At 50.1% G+C, this 20078-nt stretch overlaps 1 pseudogene; it reads right to left on the bottom strand.

The window, feature by feature from the left end:
- LOC140903742 (vasoactive intestinal polypeptide receptor 1-like) overlaps positions 1-20078 on the bottom strand; it is a 68217-nt pseudogene that overhangs the window by 17436 nt on the left and 30703 nt on the right.

Here is a 20078-nt window from a genome sequence, read left to right as displayed (position 1 = left end):
TCCTAGGGTGTGGGCCACTAAGGCTCATGACCTGCCAAGTGCTTCCACTACCACAGCTGTTGATGCTAGCATGGAAGTGGTTGTTCCCTGGAGAATCTGCAGACCCAGGTTTGCTGCTCCTTACATCATGGCTGCCCTGGGGAATTGCTGGACTTTTGTGAAATGCTTCTATGACATGTACATGTTGAGCCAGTTCCCAGGACTGCTCCTCAGGACTGTACCCATCCCAGTCCACAAGATACCATGATTTACCCCACTTCATCTTGGAGCGCTGAATGACCCAGGCTAGGTATTCCTTATGGCCCAGGGAGAGGGGGGATGTGTTTGGCTGGGAAGCAGGTTTTTGTTGAATGGTTTCAAAAGGGAGATATGGAAAACAGGGTGTATTTTGAGCAGACTCAGCAAGCGGAGTTTAACAGTGATGGAGTAAATTAGTTGGCAAATCTGAAACAGTCTGAGATATCAGTGATCTCCTTTATGAAATGGTCGGTGTGAAGATGTTTGGTGGATAATCAAATCTCCTGGCCTACCTTGAGTTCTGTGTCTGCCTGTCTCTGGTGATCTTCCTATCACTTGTAGGCTTCCTTTGCCTCTGCCAGGTATTCCTTGAGTTCTTCCTGGAGACGGTGGATTTGCTGGACCATATCACAGGCTGCTGAGGTGTGGGAGGCAGTTGGGAGTATGGGATGAAATCCCTAACTGGTGAAAAAGGGGCTTTGACTTGTGGAAACATGGTCAGTATTGTTATATGCGAACTTGGCATACGGGAAGATAGTGGACTGAAACAACACTCCAGCACTTGGTTTACTCTGTTTGGCTGGGTGTGGTACACAGATGACATGCAGATACGGATGTTTAATAGTTGGAGAATCTCACACCAAAACCTGGAGATGAACTGGGAACCTCTGTCAGATGTTATGTGGTCAGGGATGAAAGACATGTGCAAACAAAAGTTGAGCTGTGGCTCTGGGCAGTTGGGTGCAAGGGATGAAGTGTCAACAGGTCTATTTCCATGAGCATAGTGATATATCCATTCAATTCAGGGAGTTCTTTGATAAAGTCCATGGTGGTTGTTCTCTAGGGTTGAAAGGGGGTTTCTAGGAGCATAAGGGTGCTGAAAGGTTTTATGCACAGAACTTTGGCATGAACATGTATATCGCAGGAGTTGACATTGGTCCAAATATTCGTCTACCTCCTGGGCCAGCAAAAGAGGCGAGAGGTTAGACATAAGGTTTTAGAGAGACTGGAATGGCACACTGGGGGCATCATGGCATATCTGGAACACTTCTAACCAGGGGCACCTTTACAGGATGTAGATGCAGCAGCTAACATATCTTATTCCATCTATCATGGTATGCAGTCTCTTGGTATTACTTCCGGGTTGCTCTGGGGATGCTGCAACCTTCTGAGCCAGCAGGTCACTTTCAGAAGCCAGCCAGATCAGAGTAAGGAGATGCTGTTGCATTGCAGCACTGAGGAAGTTACGGGGTTTCAGGAGGAGGGACTTTTCCCCAGGTAGGGATTTCTTCCTCCTTGCAGTACTCCCCCTTGCGCAATAGGACACCCACTTTGCCATTCTTGGTTTCTAATTGATACGTGGTGGTGAAATCAAAATGGGAAAAGAATAGTGCCCAACAGAGCTGTCTTTGGTTCAGGGCTTTGGTCTTGTATAAATATTCAAGGTTCTTGTGGTCTGTGTATACCTGTATTGGATACTGCCCCCCTCTCCCATCCCCCTCAAGGTAGTGGCACCACTCCTCAAACCTGAACCTGATTGTGAGTAGTTCTTTGTTGAGAATCTTGTATTTTTTTCCGGGAGGACAGCTTCATTATCTTAGAAAACTCATGGCCATTGGGGGAAGTCCCAGACGACTGGAAAAAGGCTAATGTAGTGCCCATCTTTAAAAAAGGGAAGAAGGAGGATCCTGGGAACTACAGGCCACTCAGCCTCACATTAGTCCCTGGAAAAATCATGGAGCAGGTCCTCAAGGAATCAATTCTGAAGCACTTAGAGGAGAGGAAAGGGATCAGGAACAGTCAGCATGGATTCACCAAGGGCAAGTCATGCCTGACTAATCTAATTGCCTTCTATGACGAGATAACTGGCTCTGTGGATGAGGGGAAAGCAGTGGACATGTTGTTCCTTGACTTTAGCAAAGCTTTTGACACTGTCTCCCACAGTATTCTTGCCAGTAAGTTAAAGAAGTATGGATCGGATGAATGGACGATAAGGTGGATAGAAAGTTGGCTAGATTGTCAGGCTCAACGGGTAGTGATCAATGGCTCGATGTCTAGTTGGCAGCCGGTATCAAGTGGAGTGCCCCAAGGGTCGGTCCTCAGGCTGGTTTTGTTCAATAACTTCATTAATCATCTGGAGGATGGTGGGGATTGCACCCTCAGCAAGTTTGCAGAGGACACTAAACTGGGAGGAGAGGTAGGTACGCTGGAGGGTAGGCATAGGATACAGAGGGCCCTAGACAAATTAGAGGATTGGGCCAAAAGAAATCTGATGAGGTTCAAAAAGGACAAGTGCAGAGTCCTGCATTTAGGACAGAAGAATCCAATGCACCGCTACAGACTAGGGACCGAATGGCTCGGCAGCAGTTCTGCAGAAAAGGACCTAGGGGTTACAGTGGACGAGAAGCTGGATATGAGTCAACAGTGTGCCCTTGTTGCCAAGAAGGCCAATGGCATTTTGGGATGTATAAGTAGGGGTATTGCCAGCAGATTGAGGGACGTGATCGTTCCCCTCTATTCAACACTGGTGAGGCCTCATCTGGAGTCCTGTGTCCAGTTTTGGGCTCCACACTACAAGAAGGATGTGGAAAAATTAGAAAGAGTCCAGCGGAGGGCAACAAAAATGATTAGGGGACTGGAACACATGAGTTATGAGGAGAGGCTGAGGGAACTGGGGATGTTTAGTCTGCGGAAGAGAAGAATGAGGGGGCATTTGATAGCTGCTTTCAACTACCTGAAAGGGGGTTCCAAAGAGGATGGCTCTAGACTGTTCTCAGTGGTAGCAGATGACAGAACAAGGACTAATGGTCTCAAGTTGCAGTGGGGGAGATTTAGGTTGGATATTAGGAAAAAAGGGTGGTGAAACACTGGAATGCGTTACCTAGGGAGCTGGTGGAATCTCCTTCCTTTGAAGTTTTTAAGGTCAGGCTTGACAAAGCCCTGGCTGGGATGTTTTAATTGGGGATCGGTCCTGCTTTGAGCAGGGGGTTGGACTAGATGACCTCCTGTGGTCCCTTCCAACCCTGATATTCTATAATTCTATGATTCAGAGAATAGTAGGCAAATGGATGCAGTAGGTGTTGGGGCCTGTGGCTCTGGGAGAGTGCTGCCTCAGAAGCCACATTGGATGCATCAGCTTGTACTACAAATGAGCAGGGTAGTTCTAGGTGTACCACTGTGGGACCCTCAATGAAAGGAGCTTTGAATCACTAGAAAGAGAGCTGAGCCTCAGATGTCCAGGTGAACTTGGTGGGCATTTAGAAGAGGGCTATAAGGGGTGGTATGTGCCTCAAGAAGTCTGAGAAAGCACCGATAGAAGGTTGTGAAGCCTGTGAATCATCATACCTCTGACACTCCATGGGGGCACCCAGTCATGGACAATCTCTCTGTTTTGGGGATCTATTGGATACCCTCTGTGGAGAGGATGTACCTAGGAACACCAGGGAGGTCTAGTCAAATCATAGAATCATAGAATATCAGGGTTAGAAGGGACCTCAGAAGGTCATCTAGTCCAACCCCCTGCTCAAAGCAGGACCAATCCCCAACTAAATCATCCCAGCCAGGGCTTTGTCAAGCCTGACCTTAAAAACCTCAAAGGAAGGAGATTCCACCACCTCCCTAGGTAACCCATTCCAGTGTTTCACCACCCTCCTAGTGAAAAAGTTTTTCCTAATATCCAACCCAAACCTTCCCCACTGCAACTTGAGACCATTACTCCTCATTCTGTCATCTGCTACCACTGAGAACAGTCTAGATCCATTCTCTTTGGAACCCCCTTTCAGGTAGTTGAAAGCAGCTATCAAATGCCCCCTCATTCTTCTCTTCTGCAGACTAAACATCCCCAGTTCCCTCAGCCTCTCCTCATAACTCATGTGTTCCAGTCCCCTAATCATTTTTGTTGCCCTTCGCCGGACTCTTTCTAATTTTTCCACATTCTTCTTGTAGTGTGGGGCCCAAAACTGGACACAGTACTCCAGATGAGGCCTCACCAATGTCGAATAGAGGGGAACGATCACGTCCCTCAATCTGCTGGCAATACCCCTACTTATACATCCCAAAATGCCATTGGCCTTCTTGGCAACAAGGGCACACTGTTGACTCATATCCAGCTTCTTGTCCACTGTAGCCCCTAGGTCCTTTTCTGCAGAACTGCTGCCGAGCCATTCGGTCCCTAGTCTGTAGCGGTGCATGGGATTCTTCCGTCCTAAATGCAGGACTCTGCACTTGTCCTTGTTGAACCTCATCAGATTTCTTTTGGCCCAATCCTCTAATTTGTCTAGGGCCCTCTGTATCCTATGCCTACCCTCCAGCGTACCTACCTCTCCTCCCAGTTTAGTGTCCTCTGCAAACTTGCTGAGGGTGCAATCCACACCATCCTCCAGATGATTAATGAAGTTATTGAACAAAACCAGCCTGAGGACCGACCCTTGGGGCACTCCACTTGATACCGGCTGCCAACTAGACATCGAGCCATTGATCACTACCCGTTGAGCCCGACAATCTAGCCAACTTTCTATCCACCTTATCGTCCATTCACCCGATCCATACTTCTTTATCTTACTGGCAAGAATACTGTGGGAGACCGTGTCAAAAGCTTTGCTAAAGTCAAGATACAATACGTCCACTGCTTTCCCCTCATCCACAGAGCCAGTTATCTCGTCATAGAAGGCAATTAGATTAGTCAGGCATGACTTGCCCTTGGTGAATCCATGCTGACTGTTCCTGATCCCTTTCCTCTCCTCTAAGTGCTTCAGAATTGATTCCTTGAGGATCTGCTCCATGATTTTTGAGTACGTTTCAGCTTTGGTGTACAGGACATGTTGCTGGAGCCTCTCTGGTATGGCCCAGATCATAGAATCCTAGAATAATAGAATATTAGGGTTAGAAGGGGCCTCAGGAGGTCATCTAGTCCAATCCCCTGCTCAAAGCAGGACCAACACCAACAAAATCGTCCCAGCCAGGCTTTATCAAGCCAGGCCTTAAAAACCTCTAAGAATGGAGATTCCACAACCTCCCTAGGTAGCCCATTCCAGTGCTTCACCACCCTCCTAGTGAAATAGTTTCCTAATATCCAACCGAGACTTCCCCCACTGCAATTTAAGACCATTCTTATTCTTGTTCTGTCCTCTGCCACCACTGAGAACAGCCGAGCTCCATCCTCTTTGGAACCGCCCCTTTAGGTAGTTGAAGGCTGCTATCAAATCCCCCCTTACTCTTCTCTTCTGTAGCCTAAATAACCCCAGGTCCCTCAGTGTCTCCTCTTAAGTCATGTTCCCCAGCCCCCTGATCATTTTTGTTGCCCTCCGCTGGACTCTCTCCAATTTGTCCACATCCCTTCTGTAGTGGTGGGACCAAAACTGGACGCAATACTCCAGGTGTAGCCTCACCAGTGCCAAATAGAGGGGAATAATCACTTCCCTCGATCTGCTGGCAATGCTCCTACTAATACAGCCCAATATGCCGTTAGCCTTCTTGGCAAGAAGGGCACACTCCTGACTCATATCCAGCTTCTCATCTACTGTAATCACCAGGTCCTTTTCTGTGAACTGCTGCTTAGCCAGTCAGTCCCCAGTCTGTAGCGGTGCATGGGATTCTTCCATCCTAAGTGCAGGACTCTGCACTTGTCCTTGTTGAACCTCGTCAGATTTCTTTTGGCCCAATCCTCCAATTTGTCTAGGTCGCTCTGGACCCTATCCCTACCCTCCATCATATCTACCTCTCCCACCAACTTAGTGTCAACTGCGAACTTGCTGAGGGTGGAATTCATCCCATCATCCAGATCATTGATAAAGAAGTTGACCAAACCGTCCCCAGGACCAACCCCTGGGGCACTCTGCTTGATACTGGCTGCCAACTAGACATTAAGCCATTGATCACTACCCATTAAGTCTGACAATCTAGCCAGCTTTCTATCTACCTTATAGTCCAGGGGTCAGCAACCTATGGCACGCGTGCCAAAGGTGGCATGTGAGCTGATTTTCAGTGGCACTCACACTGCCCTGGTCCTGGCCACCAGCCAGCTCTGCTGCTGGCCTGGGGCACTGGCCACCAACCCCCTGCCAGCCGGGGTTCCATCCGCCGGCCCCGCTTAGCCCGCTGCCGGTCCCAGCCACTGGTCCCGGGGGCTCCACTGCCGGCCTAGGGTCCCAGTCGCTGGCTCGGGGCTCTGCTCCTGGCCTCGGCCTGGCACTCTGCAGCTTCCCCCAGCTGTGGCCCACTGGCCCCGGTCTGGGGCAGTGAGGGGTGCAGACAGGGTCAAGAGGGGGTGCAGCTCAGCAACACCTCCCCCTTAAAAATTGTTTCAGCGCCACTAGGATATTTTTAAATCCTGATTTGATGCTTATATCAGGCCACGTGGAACAGCGCACTGCTTTTGACCTTGTGCATGCCCTCTGTCGCCCTTTTTTTTCCCCACTGAGAGTTGAGGGAAACAATTGACAAAATCTCAGTTCCTAAGAAAGCAAAGTTAGATGTCCGTTCATTTCAGCCTTCTTGGACAGACACATTTGGATTTATCCAAGAGAAGGACTGTGCTGTTTGTGCTTTCTGTTGTGAAAGTGTTGTTTGTTGCACATCAAGTGTTCGACAACATTTTCAAACGAAGCATGAGAAAACCTTTCTTGATGAAGCAGACAAGACTGAATCGATCAAAAAGGCAGTAGCAGGATATGCGAAGCAAAGCAGTGTTTTTAAATGTTTAAGTGTAAGTAAAAATCAAGCTACAGAAGGAAGTTGCAAGATTGCACAGTGCATTGCAAAAAACAGAAAGCAGTTTACAGATGGGGAATATATAAAAGAAATTTTTCTCAGCAGTTTGGAGGTTTTGTTCAATGATTTGCCAAATAAAGATACGATCGTATCTAGAATAAAAGAACTTCCTGTCTCTGCCAGAAGAGTTGAGAGACGCATAAGCGAAATGGCAGAAAACATTAATGAAAAGCAGACGACTGCATTCAAAGATACAGCAGTGTTTAGCATTGCAGTTTATGAGAGCATGGATATAAACAACATTCCATGTTTGGCAGTTGATGCAAGATATTGTGCTTCCGATGAAATCTAAGAGGAACTTTGTTGCCTAAAACCCGTGCATGGCACAACAAAGGGGGAAGATATAGCGGAAACTTTTGTAAACCATTTTGAAGAACAAGGAGTTGACAACAGAAAAATATTTTGTGTTCCATGGCTGGAAAACAGAAGGGATTTGTAACATTACTTGAAGATCAAATTGGCCGCCTGATGGTCAAATTTCACTGTATCATCCATCAAGAAAACCTGTGTGCTAAAATTTCTAATTCAGAGCTTAATAATGTGATGAATATAGTGGTGTGAATTGTGAATTTCCTTGTTGCTCGGTCTGCTTTGACTCAGACAGTTTCAAGCACAGCTAGAAGAGATGGGCAGTGCTTATAACAACAAGGAGTCTGGTGGCACCTTAAAGACTAACAGATTTATCTGGGTGTAAGCTTTCATGGGTAAAAAACTCACTTCATTCCACTTTACAACAACATTCGGTGGCTAAGTCATGGCAAGGTTTTGATGCGCTTTGTAAACTGTTTTGATACAATCAAGGCCTTTTTGTTGGAAAAAGGACAAAACTACACCGAACTGGATGATGACAAATGGCTGTGTAAGCTCATGTTTCTAACTGACATCACCACTCACCTAACCGAACTCAACCTCTGTCTCCAGGGTGCAGGGCAAACGGTTCTGGATCTTTATGAAGCCTGGAAGGCATTTGTTGTTTAGCAGTTTTTTCTCGGGATATTCGAACTTCGACTTTCCACTACATCCAACACATAAAAGAGCTATCAACACGTTGCACTGTCAGTGTCAATGAGATTGGAATGTACACGCAAGAACTGGAATCAGAATTTTCTGACAGATTTCAAGATTTCCAGCGATTTGGCCCAGTGCTTTCTTTTCTAATTAAACCTGAAAAGTTCAATGAAAGCGACTTGGATTTGTCTGTATATCAGTGGATGGGTGTTGAAGATTTCGAAATGCAGCTCATTCAGTTAAAAAGCTCAGAATTGTGGGCATCAAAGTTTGGAGATCTGTGGAGTGCACTTGAACCTACCGAGAGAGATCATGAGGCCTCTATTCTGACCTGCTGGACATCCCTGCCAGTGAAATTTAACTGTTTGAAGAAAATTGGTTTGAAATGCTTTCAGCATTTGGATCCACATACCGTATTTTCACACATGAAATCTGTCCTCCGTCCCTCTCAGAGCCAGTTAACAATTGATCACTCAGAAGCCTGTGTGCCGAGCTTAAAGTATCCAAATACGTGCCAGACATTGGAAAACTCAGCAAGGAAAAGCAAGGGCAAGGATCACATTAAACTGATAAGATCTGCATTTTAATTTAATTTTAAATGAAGCTTCTTAAATATTTTAAAAAGCTTATTGACTTTACATACATCAATAGTTTAGTTGTATATTATAGACTTATAGAGAGAGACCCCCTAAAAATGTTAAAATGTATGACTGGCACGTGAAACCTTAAATTAGGGTGAATAAGTGAAGACTTGGTACACCACTTCTGAAAGGCTGCCGATCCCAGTTATAGTCCATTCATCCGACCCATACTTCTTTAACTTTCTGGCAGGAATACTGTGGAAAACCGTGTCAAAAGCTTTGCTGAAGTCAAGATATATCACATCCACTGCTTCCCCCATATCCACAAAGCCACAGATGTGCTGGTCAGTCTGTTTTAGTCCTCTGAAAAGATGAGGATATCATCCAGGTAGGCTACCACTAGGCTCTTGGTCTAGAACAGGGGTGGGCAAACTTTTTGGCCTGAGGACCAAATCGGGTTTCCAAAATTGTTGAGGGCCAGGTAGGGGAGTCTGTGCCTCCCCAAATAACCAGGCATGGCCCGGCCCCCGCCCCCTATCTGACCCCCCCTGCTTCTTGCCCCCTGACAGTCCCCCCGGGACCCCTGCCCTATCCATCCCTCCCTGTCCCCAGACAGCCCCTAGACCCCCCACCCCTGTCTGCCCACCGCAACCCCATCCAACCCCTCCTCTCACTCCTGACTGCCCCCCTGGGACCCTTGCCCCATCCAACCACCCTTTCTCCCTGACCGCCCCCAGAACCCCTGCCCCTCATTGCCCCATCCAACCCCCCCTCCTTCCTGACTGTTCCCCACCCTCTGACCGGCCCAACCCCTATCCACAGCCCTGACCACCACCCCAAACTCCCCTGCCCTCTATCCAACTACCCCTGCTCCCTGCCCCCTTACCATGCTGCCTGGAGCACCAGAGGCTGGCACCGCTACAGCCGCACCGCCCAGAGCACCAGGACAGGCAGCCGTGCCACCCAGCTGGAGCCAGCCATGCCACCGTGCAGCTGCAGAGCCGCAGCCTGGCAAGAGCTCGCAGCACCGCCACCAGAGCATTGTGCCGGCGGTGCTGTGAGCTGAGGCTGCAGTGGAGGGGGAACAGCAGGGGAGGGGCCGGGGACTAGCCTCCCAGGCTAGGAGCTCCGGGGCTGGGCAGGAGGGTCCCACAGGCAGGATGTGGCCTGCGGGCCATAGTTTGTCTACCTCTGGTCTAGAATATCCTTGAATATGTTGTTAATGAAGTGCTGAAATGTAGCTGGGGCATTAGGGAGGCCAAATGGCATGACTGAATATTCAAAGTGTCCATGGCATGTTTGGAAGGTTGTCTTCCACTTGTCCCTTGCTTGGATGTGTACTAAATTGTAGGCCCCTCAAAAATTCTGTTTGGTGAACACCTGAGCAGATCAGACGTGGTCCAACAGTTCCAGGATTAGTGGCAGAGGTTATCAGTCCCAAACCATCACTTGGTTTAGCGCTTGGTAGTCTAAACAGAGACTCATAGACCTTAAGGTCAGAAGAGATGATCATGATTATGTAGTCTGACCTCCTGCACTTTGCAGGCCAAAGAACCTCACCTACCCACTGCTGTAATAAACCCCTAACCTCTGGATGAGTTACCAAAGTCCTCAAATCATAGTTTAAAGACTACAAGTTACAGAGAATCCACCATTTACACTAGTTTAAACCTGCAAGTGACCCATGCCCCATTTTGTGGAGGAAAGTGAAAAACTCTCAGGCTCTCTGCCAATCTGACCCAGGGAAAAATTCCTTCCTGATCCCAAATATGGCAATCAGTTAGACCTTAAGCATGTGGGCAAGACCTACGAGCCAGATACCTGGGAAAGGGACCCATCTCTCTTCTTTACAGAAAGAACAGGAGCTCTGGCAGGAGATGTTGAGTGACAGTTGAATCCCTTAACAAGGTTCTCCTGGATATACCAACAGAGGACTATGAGTTCCAGCTCTAACATCGCAGAGATCCAGCCATATGGAACTTTGGCTCTGGGCTGCAAGTCTATAGGACAGTTACAGTCTCAATATGGGGGCTGTGCATCTGCATTTCTTTTTTCAAAGATGTTGGCATAGTCTTGATATTTTTTGGGAACATGGAGGGTCATCTCTGAGGAGCATATACTCTGGCTGATGGCTGCGGCATGGGGTCCAGACAATGCTTGAGTTGCTGTTGTCTGGCAGTGAGACCCAGGGTCCAGGGATTTGTGGTCCACAGTGCACAGACAGACCTGCCTGCAGTACGTGGAAGAGAAGATAACCTTTTGGTCTCACCAATGGATGCGTGGATTGTGACGTGCCAGCCAGGTTATGCCAAAGATCAAAGGGAAATGAGGGGAATGAATTATACTGAACTGCAATACTTCTTGGATCCTCTGTATCACACACAGCCTCTAGTCACAGTGACATGGTCTCCTGAGTCACTGGTCCTGAGGACAGGAGGGTCCCATCTATTGTCACCGCAAAACCAGGTGTGGTTTCTGTTGGGACAAGAATTCGCAGAGCCCAGGCCATCTCTGCATTCATGAAGCTGTGAGGAGCACCGAAGTCAATGATGGCCCACTGTGGGAGAATTCTCTGGGCCTTGTCTGGGATGTACAGCTGAACTGGCAGCTAGTGGTGTGGTGAGAGTCTTAGTAACCTGGGACAGGTCCCAGGCAGGGTTTGGGGGGCATTCCAAGGGGTAGCTCTGAGGTTTTGCCTAGGTCTAGCCCGCCTACGGGGCCTGGGCTCATTTGTTCCTGACCCCTGCTGAGTAAGGGTTCTTAAGGGACTTGAAGCAAGTGTGCGGCGCACCTTACCATAGTAACAGAATAGATTGTTGAGAACGGTTCCGATGTGACAGTCAGCCACCTTTGGGTCAGGCCCACTTGCGTAGCCTCAGGATTCTGGTCTGGAGGTGTTGGAGTGGGACCGCTCTTCTCTCTTCACTCATGCAGACAGTTATCAATGTGAAGAATCAAGTCCATGAACGCAGTTAAGTCCATGGCAGCCTTCACCTGAGCCAACACGTGTTTGATCTCTTCGCTCAGCCCTGCCCTGAACTGGCACAGCTGGGCTGCCTCATACAACTCTGTACATTCAGTAAGCTGAGGGAATCAAATGGCATATGTGGCGGCCGGCTCTGACCCTTGCTGGAGTTTCTGAATGGAGTTTCTGAATGGGTGAGATGGAGCTTGTTAAGGATGGTAGAGAAGGCTCTTAGGAAGACAATTGCTTTGCTGCCCTGCTCCAGAAAGGGAGAGGCCCAGTCTAAGGCCTATCCCAACAGCAGTCTTATCACCATTCCCACCTTGGCCTGTTCAGCGGGGAAGGCCTGAGGGCAAAAGATGAAGAGGAAGCGGCACTGGTTCATGACACCTCTGAACTTCCGCTGGTCCCTGTCAAACCGTTCAGGCAAAGGCATGGTGGGGCCTTGTTCCGGGAACAGGCTCGTGCCCCAAGTTTGGAATGAAGCATTTCCCTCCTGCACATAGGTTACCTGGTCACGCCAGATTTGATTTTCTGACAACATCTGCACGAGCACGTGGAGCCTGATTTTCTGCCTATATTTCAACAATCCACTCCGGCATATCCAGAGACCCTTCGGCTCGTCTGGGCACCGAAACGCCTTCTTCCCTCACCAGGGCATTGCATGGGCTGCGTTTAGATGGTCTGTGCAAGCTGTCAGAGCCAGGTCATGGGCCGCCGGCCTCACAGCGAGAGCCAGAGTCAGACATCAGTAATCAGAATTGTGGGTCTCTGTGGGATCAGGAACAGAATCTGGAGTTGAGGCCAAGTCAGGAGCCAAGAGTCAGGGCCAGGTGGTAAAGGCGAGGTCACTAACCAGAAGTCAGAAGCAGGACACAAAGCCGAATCAGAAACTAGGTATCAGAGCCAGGAGGGAAAAGCCAGGGTCAGGAACCAGAGTGAGGAAGCTAGGTCTGTAGCAGCAACTAGCTGGGGATCCACCTAGTTGCACAGACAAACTTCCTGTACCCTCCCCAGGCTTAAATAGTATGTCCAGGCCAATCAGCAACCAGGAATGTCATGTTAGTCAGCCCCCTGCCAAGTGCGTCCACTGCCACAGCCGTTAGGTGCTGGCGTGGAGATGGCTGCTGCCAAGGACTCTGCAATCCCATTTTCTTGACCTGCTGCTCCTTACAAGGGGTGAGGAGGAGACTTTTCCTAGGGGCAGGTTATCCCACCTTTTACCTTCCTCTCAAGCAGCCGCTTCTAGCCCTGTTAAAGACAGGACCTTGGCCTAGATGGACACTGGTCTGATTCAACCTGCCACACCCCAGATTCCTAGGCAGTCCCTCAAACTGTATCCTGTTTCCCTGGCTTGCCCTTGTCTGTCAAGGTTGCTTCTCAGAAATCACCCAGCCTTCTCCTCCTTTAGCTTTTTCACCTGGGGAATACTTGGGGCATAAGTGCTAGATGCCATTAATGATTCCACCGTATAAGCAAGTTGAGAGGGGGAAAATTGCTAAGTTAATTTTTAGATCTATACCCAGGGGGCTTGAACTCTCAGCCTTTATAGCAAGAGGGCAGCTGTATCCGGGCAAGGCCCCAACACTGAATAGCTCTGGTTGCTAATTAGCTACAGGAATCATAGAATCATAGAATCATAGAATATCAGGGTTGGAAGGGACCCCAGAAGGTCATCTAGTCCAACCCCCTGCTCAAAGCAGGACCAATTCCCAGTTAAATCATCCCAGCCAGGGCTTTGTCAAGCCTGACCTTAAAAACCTCTAAGGAAGGAGATTCTACCACCTCCCTAGGTAACGCATTCCAGTGTTTCACCACCCTCTTAGTGAAAAAGTTTTTCCTAATATCCAATCTAAACCTCCCCCACTGCAACTTGAGACCATTACTCCTCGTTCTGTCATCTGCTACCATTGAGAACAGTGTAGAGCCATCCTCTTTGGAACCCCCTTTCAGGTAGTTGAAAGCAGCTATCAAATCCCCCCTCATTCTTCTCTTCTGCAGGCTAAACAATCCCAGCTCCCTCAGCCTCTCCTCATAACTCATGTGTTCCAGTCCCCTAATCATTTTTGTTGCCCTTCGCTGGACTCTCTCCAATTTATCCACACCCTTCTTGAAGTGTGGGGCCCAAAACTGGACACAGTACTCCAGATGAGGCCTCATCAATGTCGAATAGAGGGGAACGATCACGTCCCTCGATCTGCTCGCTATGCCCCTACTTATACATCCCAAAATGTCATTGGCCTTCTTGGCAACAAGGGCACACTGCTGACTCATATCCAGCTTCTCGTCCACTGTCACCCCTAGGTCCTTTTCCGCAGAACTGCTGCCTAGCCATTCGGTCCCTAGTCTGTAGCTGTGCATTGGGTTCTTCCATCCTAAGTGCAGGACCCTGCACTTATCCTTATTGAACCTCATCAGATTCCTTTTGGCCCAATCTTCCAATTGGTCTAGGTCCTTCTGTATCCTATCCCTCCCCTCCAGCGTATCTACCACTCCTCCCAGTTTAGTATCATCCGCAAATTTGCTGAGAGTGCAATCCACACCATCCTCCAGATCATTTATGAAGATATTGAATAAAACCGGCCCCAGGACCGACCCTTGGGGCACTCCACTTGATACCAGCTGCCAACTAGACATGGAGCCATTGATCACTACCCGTTGAGCCCGACAATCTAGCCAGCTTTCTACCCACCTTATAGTGCATTCATCCAGCCCATACTTCCTTAACTTGCTGACAAGAATACTATGGGAGACCGTGTCAAAAGCTTTGCTAAAGTCAAGAAACAATACATCCACTGCTTTCCCTTCATCCACAGAACCAGTAATCTCATCATAAAAGGCGATTAGATTAGTCAGGCATGACCTTCCCTTGGTGAATCCATGCTGGCTGTTCCTGATCACTTTCCTCTCATGCAAGTGCTTCAGGATTGATTCTTTAAGGACCTGCTCCATGATTTTTCCAGGGACTGAGGTGAGGCTGACTGGCCTGTAGTTCCCAGGATCTTCCTTCCTCCCTTTTTTAAAGATTGGCACTACATTAGCCTTTTTCCAGTCATCCGGGACTTCCCCGGTTCGCCACGAGTTTTCAAAGATAATGGCCAGTGGCTCTGCAATCACAGCCGCCAATTCCTTCAGCACTCTCGGATGCAACTCGTCCGGCCCCATGGACTTGTGCACGTCCAGCTTTTCTAAATAGTCCCTAACCGCCTCTATCTCCACAGAGGGCTGGCCATCTCTTCCGCATTTTGTGATGCCCAGCGCAGCAGTCTGGGAGCTGACCTTGTTAGTGAAAACAGAGGCAAAAAAAGCATTGAGTACATTAGCTTTTTCCACATCCTCTGTCACTAGGTTGCCTCCCTCATTCAGTAAGGGGCCCACACATTCCTTGGCTTTCTTCTTGTTGCCAACATACCTGAAGAAACCCTTCTTGTTACTCTTGACATCTCTGGCTAGCTGCAGCTCCAGGTGCGATTTGGCCCTCCTGATAACATTCCTACATGCCCGAGCAATATTTTTATACTCTTCCCTGGTCATATGTCCAACCTTCCACTTCTTGTAAGCTTCTTTTTTATGTTTAAGATCCGCTAGGATTTCACCATTAAGCCAAGCTGGTCGCCTGCCATATTTACTATTCTTTCTACTCATCGGGATGGTTTGTCCCTGTAACCTCAACAGGGATTCCTTGAAATACAGCCAGCTCTCCTGGACTCCTTTCCCCTTCAAGTTAGTCCCCCAGGGGATCCTGGCCATCCGTTCCCTGAGGGAGTCGAAGTCTGCTTTCCTGAAGTCCAGGGTCCGTATCCTGCTGCTTACCTTTCTTCCCTGCGTCAGGATCCTGAACTCAACCAACTCATGGTCACTGCCTCCCAGATTCCCATCCACTTTTGCTTCCCCCACTAATTCTACCCGGTTTGTGAGCAGCAGGTCAAGAAAAGCGCCCCCCCTAGTTGGCTCCTCTAGCACTTGCGCCAGGAAATTGTCCCCTACGCTTTCCAAAAACTTCCTGGATTGTCTATGCACCGCTGTATTGCTCTCCCAGCAGATATCAGGAAAATTAAAGTCACCCATGAGAATCAGGGCATGCGATCTAGTAGCTTCCGTGAGCTGCCGGAAGAAAGCCTCATCCACCTCATCCTCCTGGTCCGGTGGTCTATAGCAGACTCCCACCACTACATCACTCTTGTTGCACACACTTCTAAACTTAATCCAGAGACACTCAGGTTTTTCTGCAGTTTCGTACCGGAGCTCTGAGCAGTCATACTGCTCCCTTACATACAGTGCTACTCCCCCACCTTTTCTGCCCTGCCTGTCCTTCCTGAACAGTTTATAACCATCCATGACAGTACTCCAGTCATGTGAGTTATCCCACCAAGTCTCTGTTATTCCGATCACGTCATAGTTCCTTGACATCACCAGGACCTCCAGTTCTCCCTGCTTGTTTCCAAGGCTTTGTGCATTTGTATATAAGCACTTGAGATAACCTGTTGATCGCCCCTCATTGCCAGGGCAATGTCTGTTAGCCCACAACTACAACAGACAGAGCACTGTGAGTACAGAATCATTCAAACATTGGTGGGGGGGAGGATAGCTCAGTGGTTTGAGCATTGGCTTGTTAAACCCAGAGTTGTGAGTTCAATCCTTAAGGGGGCCATTAGGGATCTGGGGCAAAAATTGGGGACTGGTCCTGCTTTGAGCAGTGGGTTGGACTAGATGACCTCCTGAGGTCCCTTCCAACCCTGATAGTCTATGATTCTATGAAACATTGCCCATAAAGATTGCAGAATTCAGGTCACACCTGTTCCCCTAGAGGCCATTTTGCAGAGGGGCTTCACTTCTTCAGCTAGAACTGAGAAGAAAAACATGAATTTCTTTCATCTCTGACGTGATGTGAGTGACTGACGCTTGGCAGTGTCAGGGTAACATCAGCTGGGTTTGCAGGAGGTGGCAACAGGAGCTACTCACATGACACTGAAGAAGAAACAAATGTTCCAGATTCCACTTCTGTAGACTGGCCTGTCTAAGCTGGGCAGTGTTATTTGGGGATTTATTGTTGTTCAAATAGCATTTAAGTGAAATGTGTCCCTGTCTACCCTACCTGCACCTCCTGCCATCATGGAGACAAGTGAGAAAAGCTGCCAGATCAGAACGCTGGAGTTCACCTGCACTTCACACTGGGGTGAATGACAGCTCCAAGGGCAGATCAGTGGAGAATGGGGCCCTTTGTAGCAAATGCATCTTGGACTTTGTATAGAGAGGAAGGGCTGATCATACCTAGGGTCTTGGAGGAGCATGGACTGGAGCAGTTAGCCCAGGGCATTGTTTACACCGCCGTGGCCATGCTGCTATTTGTAACATGCTAACTCAGTCAAAGCTAGCATGTGTATGTCTCCCCAAGGTAGAGATTATCCCCCCAGCTCCAGTGTAGATGGTCCCTGAGCCTGCAGCAGACGGGAGCAACCAGGGCATCGGAACAGAGCGGGGGCAGGAGGCCATGGCCCCACCACTTTTAAAACCTTTTTTTACCGGCTGTAAGGGGGCAGAGAGGAGTGAGCAGGGAGGAAGGGGCAGTGCAGGGGTGGGGCCACAGTTCGGGCAACAGTAGCCCCCCCCCCACGTTTAGGAAGCTTCCCCTGCTACTGGGAGCAACCTATGACTGCAACCAAGCCACTGACACCTGGAATCAGCAGCCTGCAGACTCAATGTCCCCACTCTGTATCTGTGTGTTGGTGGGTCGAATGGGGGGGCAGATTCCACTTTGCCAGTAAGCACTCCTGTTTCCTCCCATTAGTAAGGGTCTCCTCCACCTCCCACATTCTCCCCACGCTCCCACTGGCTCAAATCCGCCTGCTGTATCCCCTGCTCTAGTTGGCTTCCGTCACTTCATGGCAAACCCCTGGACGCCAGTGGCTGTGAGCAATTGGGACCTAGATCTGGCCTGGCAGCAGGCAAGGGGCTCAGCTACCTCCTGCCCTCCCGCAGCGCACGGAGCTGTCGGGGCCACAGCCCTACCTGAAGCAGGAGAAGATGCCGATGGCCAGGAGCAGAGCAGCCAGGGAGGTGGAGTAGCCGCAGGTATAAAGCACCTTCACGGTGGCAAAGTAGGCCCCCTGGAAGAGAAAGGCACAGCTGAGCTAGCAGGTCAGCACGGCAGTGCCAGGAAGCTGTGCGGGCACTAGAGTATGGCCGCACAGCTGGGAGCACCACCGACCCTCTGGACCCTCAGTGGGGTGGAAATGTGGGGTGGGGGAGGACATGCTGCTGACAGACTTTGGGTCCTGTGGTGTTCATGCCACCATCCATGAGGGCCCCAAGGGACCGACCTGCCCCCTAGACACCTCGGCATACTGCCCACCAGCCCTAGGGGACCAGGCCTGCCCCCTAGAGCCCCCAGAAACCGCCCATGAGCCCCAGGGGACCCAGCCTGCTCCTTAGAGCCCCTGACAACCTGCCCACCAGCCCCAGGGGACCCGGCCTGCCCCAGAGAGACCCCGGCTAACCACCCACTGGCCCCAGGGGACCCAGCCTACTCCCTAGAGCCCCCGACAACCTGCCCACCAGCCCCAGGGGACCCAGCCTGCCCCAGTTAGTGGAGTTCAGTTTGGTGCAGATGTGGGCCCTCATCAGTGTTTAATTAAATCTAGGCTGGTTCATTTTTAAACAACTCTTCCATTAAGTGGCAAACCCCAGAGTCCCCTGCGCAGCCTTGCAATGGGGATACCAGTCCCCACCTGACTCCCCAGCAATGCCTTGAAATGTGGATACCAGCCCCCCTCCCACTCTCAAGCAGTGCCTTGCAATGGGGATACCAGCCCCCGTTCCACTCCTCAGCAGAGCCTTGCAATGGGGAGACCAGCCCCTGCCCCACTCCCCAGCAGAGCCTTGCAATGGGGATACCAGCCCCCCTCCCACTCTCAAGCAGTGCCTTGCAATGGGGATACCAGCCCCCATTCCACTCCCCAGCAGAGCCTTGCAATGGGGATACCAGACACCCTCCCACTCTCAAGCAGTGCCTTGCAATGGGGATACCAGCCCCCGTTCCACTCCCCAGCAGAGCCTTGCAATGGGGATACCAGCCCCCGCCCCACTCCCCAGCAGAGCCTTGCAATGGGGAGACCAGCCCCTGCCCCATTCCCTGGCACAGTCTTGCTGCACTTGCCTTGGCTTCTGTGTCCTTATTGCTGCCATCCAGCTCACAGGCGTAGTACGGAGGGCTGGGGCTGCTCCAGCCAGACTCTGTGCAGTTCTTGCGTATCAACACTGCATCAACAAAGTGAAGCTCTTACAAGGACCTCAACCCCCAACCTCCTTGCCAGCACCCCAGATCCTGCCCCAGCCCCCAACCCTCTGCCCCAGCTCCCAGGCTGCACTGTAGTGTTTCTGTTCTAAGGGGCTCCGATGTCAGTTTCTGGTTCTCAGCCATGCCCTGAGGCTTGAAGCTGGGGGCCCCATCCTGGATGCCTGGCACTGACAACCCTGCTGTAACTGGAGAAGAGGGATGTGGAGGGGACTCGACGCCACTCATGCCAGGTCCCAGACCACTCAGCACTGGCCTAACCCTGCTCCAGCTGGTGGCACTGGGAGCAGTAAAGCCAGTGCCGAGAGCTTTTGGGAATCCCACCCAGCACAAAGAACTAGATTGGAGGTCATCACACAGCCCTCCGTGTACTGTCTATGGATTAGCCCCAACATACATCATATCACATATATACATCCCAAAGATCATGTCATCACAGCCTCAGTTGCTGGTAAGATTCTCAGCAAGTCTCCGTCTCAGCTGACCTGTCCCAGGCCTACACTATGACCCAAGGCAAATGTTTATCAAAGCCCCAGAGCATTAGTAAATTATACTTATTTGCCCCTGTGGCTGGTCAGTTTTCTTTGTGCTCTGACAATGCTGAAATGAGTGCACTCAGAACCTAGCTTGGCTGCAGTCAAAGCCCAATAAGGGACTCCTGCTTTGCTACCAGGAAAGAACAGCTTCGAAATAATAATAATATCCGGTTCATATCTAGCACTTGTCAGCAGTAGATCTCACAGCACTTTGCCAAGGAGGTCACCATCATTATCCTCATTTTACAGACGGGGAAACTGAGGCACAGAGCAGGGACATGATTCACCTAGCAGCAGAGCCAGGAATAGAACTCAAGCTTGCTGTGTCCCAGGCCAACATTCCCTCCACTACGCCCCACTGCTGCCTACAGGTAACTATTTTAAGGTGCATGCCCAGGGCACTACTGCCCATCAGTGCAGCTGCCCAGAGCCAGAAAGCCACACTGCACATGTCAGGAGATATGTGCATTGCACCAGGCTGAGAGCATTGCACTGCTCTCTGGTGGCCTTTACATCAGACCTTCCTGCCCCCAACTCACTGTGATGATGGTATTTGGAATGACCTCCTTCTGCCCTGGCCCCTGCCCCTTTAAGGCGGGCTGGAATTTGAGAGGGCTGCCCAGAAAGGTGTGGGGAACTAGGCTGGCACTGCCAGGGCCCAGCGCAACTGGCAGCCTCTCCACTGTCCA

Source organism: Lepidochelys kempii, chromosome 27, assembly GCF_965140265.1.
Source record: "Lepidochelys kempii isolate rLepKem1 chromosome 27, rLepKem1.hap2, whole genome shotgun sequence".
Classification (NCBI taxonomy): Eukaryota; Metazoa; Chordata; order Testudines; family Cheloniidae; genus Lepidochelys; species Lepidochelys kempii.
Note: the sequence above shows the minus strand (reverse complement) of the source record. Positions and strands in the feature narration are given on the sequence as shown.